The 3,642-nt window shown below is 28.6% G+C and overlaps 3 protein-coding genes across 3 annotated transcripts in view; 2 read left to right on the top strand and 1 right to left on the bottom strand.

Moving 5' to 3' along the window:
- LOC108746440 (nuclear protein 1) overlaps positions 1 to 274 on the top strand; it is a 2,885-nt gene extending 2,611 nt beyond the window's left edge. The window contains exon 2 of the mRNA XM_018483226.1: positions 72 to 274. The gene's annotated coding sequence lies outside the window, so the exon portion shown is untranslated. The remainder of the gene's footprint in view (positions 1 to 71) is intronic.
- The window catches only part of LOC108746381 (phytanoyl-CoA dioxygenase, peroxisomal-like), a 52,720-nt gene extending 49,535 nt beyond the window's left edge, over positions 1 to 3,185 (bottom strand). The window contains exon 1 of the mRNA XM_018483134.1: positions 2,920 to 3,185. The gene's annotated coding sequence lies outside the window, so the exon portion shown is untranslated. The remainder of the gene's footprint in view (positions 1 to 2,919) is intronic.
- A 48-nt stretch (positions 3,186 to 3,233) lies between these two features.
- LOC108745927 overlaps positions 3,234 to 3,642 on the top strand; it is an 11,040-nt gene continuing 10,631 nt past the window's right edge. The window contains exon 1 of the mRNA XM_018482350.1: positions 3,234 to 3,299. The gene's annotated coding sequence lies outside the window, so the exon portion shown is untranslated. The remainder of the gene's footprint in view (positions 3,300 to 3,642) is intronic.

Raw genomic sequence — 3,642 nt, 5'->3', positions numbered from 1 at the left:
TGGCAATATTCTTTGAAAATGTCCAAACGACTATTGTCTTCTCATTCTCATTGATTCAATTTTGGTTTCAGATTACGGACGTTCCTATTCTCGCAGCCGGCGTCTTCAAGGATCTCAGAGAGCTTTCCCACCTAAGGCGACCGGAATAAAAATATATATATATTCTTTTATTTTTACTATTGAGAATGCATTTAGTCGTAGATTCTTACTCAACGTAAGATCGGCACGATAGTTCGTACCTCATCGTCATCTTTTATCATGTCAAAAACACGCGGCAATCACGTTATTTGTGAGAGCACAAAATAACGTATGTTATATATCGCACTTCGCCGTTTTGCGTGAATCTGAAATTCGCATGACATTCTTTTTGTTGTCTTTTTTTTCTTGACTAGGATAATATGGTGATACTATATTAATTTTTGCGTGTGCTATTATTAAATTCGTCGATAAGCTACAATCGATTGAATTTCTACTGTACGATTATGAAAAATAAAATTTCTGTTCTAATAACAACGATAAGTAAATTGAAGTCGTTAATTGAAGTCTCTTGTTATAAACGATTGTAATGTTTTATTTGCATATATTACAATAATGAATAATCGTTGTTGAAAGGAACAAAGAAAAACTTTGCTATCGACTCTTTATATCTCTAACAATACATGTATTAAGACATATTCCAAAAAAACATAAATATAAAGAAAGCTAAATGATCGAATTAATTCGAAAATGCACAATGTTGATGTTCAATTAATACCAGATTGCTCGCATATTCTGATCGATGATGTATATTATTATTATTGATTTAGAATTGCCGTGATATATCCTTCAATTAGTTCTTCGCACGAGAAAATAATTATCTAGTACTTTCACGTATAAATATTATGGTACGATCACATCAAAAGAACTGTGAATAAAGATAATTTCTAATTAATAAGCGTGTACTTTTGCAAATACTCTGGGGTACCTATATTTTTTCTTTGTCTCTTATCCTTTTTATTTTACTGGCTTGGTTTGATCCTATTCATAGTCTATATGTATATACACAGTGAGTGCAAAAAGTATTCGTACAAGGAAATTTTTTATAAAAAAAAGTTTTATTTGTAGAAAATAAATATTAATTAGCATTTTTATACAATGAATACATTCTGTTTTAACATAAACAAACGAGCTTCGCATGTATTTCTGATTTTAGAAATTAAATTTCTCATCTGTACGAATAATTTTTCAGGTGATATATTTCCTATAATTAATATACATCTTTTTGGTATATATAATTTTAAGAAACACAATTTATTTTATTCTTTATGAATAAATTGTTAATTATTCAGCAAGAAATGATCGTCAATTAAATATTGAATTGACGTCAAATTGGTTTTGAAATATCGATTCGACATCAATTCGATGAAATTTCTCATTTTTCGCTGAATATTTACTTTTTAAAAATAAAGTTTTTTAAAAAATATTTTCTCTATATGAATACTTTTTGCACTCATTGTATATCTGTTTCTGTATTATTTTGATACACATGATACATATTTGATATGTATCTAAATTCAAACAGTTTCGTTTTTATAATCATTTACATATTGATAATATCTTTTTTATAATCCATCCGTAAATAACCAGATTTATTCGTCATATGTAAGATTATAACAAAAAAAAGTATTTCTCTGCGTCGGCGAAGGAACAACATCGGCAGGTAGTTTCGAAATCCGAATTACTTTCTTTTGCTGTATATTGAGTGCAAAAAAGAGTCTCGCGCACAAAACAGCCTCGCATAAACGATATATCATTTATATCATTATAAGAAATACAATACTACATATTGTATGGATATAATTTATTAAAGAGATATTAAATTTTACGGAGGGAGGAGAGAAATATGCGAATTAATGCACCTCAGTATACACACAATATACATACAAATGTAATAATAAATATATATATGTGTGTGTAGGGGAGGGTACATATATACGTATGTTTTCGTTATTGCATTTGTGCAAAAAATGACGTAGGAAATCAGAAGTTTTCAATTTTTTCTATAATATTTTTTTTAATAGTCAACTGTAAGAGACACGTTCCTTAAAATATTGCATTATATAAGTAATAGTAATATATATAATATGTATTGATAACAGGGGTGAGCTATTCTGCCAGTTTCAACTTTAAAGTAATACAAAAATTTAAATAACAAACAATATCTCTTTACAGTGACGTGTGTTTATAATTACATTATATATGAGAGCACAAATACAATCTTTAAATTATATCAACATATGCTGCTCAAAAATAAATATCGCGAGAAATGGACGAAAAAGCCCTATTTTACTTTATATCCAATAGCTTTTAAACACTGCACAGTGGGATATTTGACTAATTTAGGTCAAAATTATTTTTTTAGTTTAAGAATCTAAATGTGCCGTTTTACTAATTCATTGTATTTTAAGCCGAAGAAAATATTTTTTTACAAAAAAATATAGTTCTTATAATTTTTAACTATTTAATTATAAGTTTAAGCTTAAAATATATATATAATAATATCAGTTCCAATCATTATCTTGACATTCATTGACTCTAAAATAAAATTCAAATAATTGAAATTAGAAATAAACATATGAGGAGTCAAGAAATTCATATTTATTACTAAATACTTTAATAAACTTATATTGGTTATATCACGGAAAACTGCACGATCCCGCGGCTGGTTTTTATGAAATTATGAAGTAGAAATCTTCACTTTTTTAATAAAATAAAATAAAATTATTTGAGAAATACAGAGAAGTACTATTAATATCATCGAGTTTGTTAAAATTGGCCTAAGAAAATAACGAAAAATTTCTTTAAAATGCTTTAGCTTAAAGTTGAAATAATTACCATTTTGGTGAATATACATATAATTAAAATGTATTTAACACGTACCCCTTTTATCACAATTCACTTTTCACAAATTCACTTCAAATTACTTGAAACTATATCCTGAATAAAAAATATTCACTCATGAAAGGATGCTATGAACGCCGAGGAAAAATACGTCTAATTTTAAAAATGATACGTTTCGACTGTTGGACTAGTCGCTAATAGCGTGACTAAGTGCTTTTACATAACTCGCAAATCGCAAAGTATAGTTTTGACGCAGACGCAGATTGAAGATTTACTTTTTTTGTTTTTTTATTTTTTTGCAGTTGCTTTTTATCTATGTGCGTCTTGCGTGTGGCGATCGTCACTCTGCTTCAGCATTGGCAAACTACGATTTGCTCCGGAGCTCAAATTGGATAGGCCTGATATAGAGACACCCTTAGGTAACCAATTATTTTTTCTTCTCTTTCTTAAGTAGTATTTATTTTCAACTTGGGTAGGGAGTGAGTTTAAAAAAAAAAGGACTTTTAGCCGCCTAAATCGGACAAGTACTCCATTGCTTTGATTGTGTGGTGGAGTGAGGGTAAAACATCAGCGAAGATACACTCTATGAAATTGCACCTTAAAGGAAAGAAATCTCATTTTTGGAGTGAATCTCTTCCTAAAAATGTAAAATCTAGAGTGCAAATTTGTCTTTAAATAGTGCAACGTTTTTTAACTCTCTCGGAGTGAGATGTCACTCCAAGAAATTTAGACACTAAGCTTATAATAATTGCTTGAATATAG

This window comes from Trachymyrmex septentrionalis, unplaced genomic scaffold (genome assembly GCF_001594115.1).
Source record: "Trachymyrmex septentrionalis isolate Tsep2-gDNA-1 unplaced genomic scaffold, Tsep1.0 scaffold107, whole genome shotgun sequence".
Taxonomy (NCBI): Eukaryota; Metazoa; Arthropoda; class Insecta; order Hymenoptera; family Formicidae; genus Trachymyrmex; species Trachymyrmex septentrionalis.
Note: the sequence above shows the minus strand (reverse complement) of the source record. Positions and strands in the feature narration are given on the sequence as shown.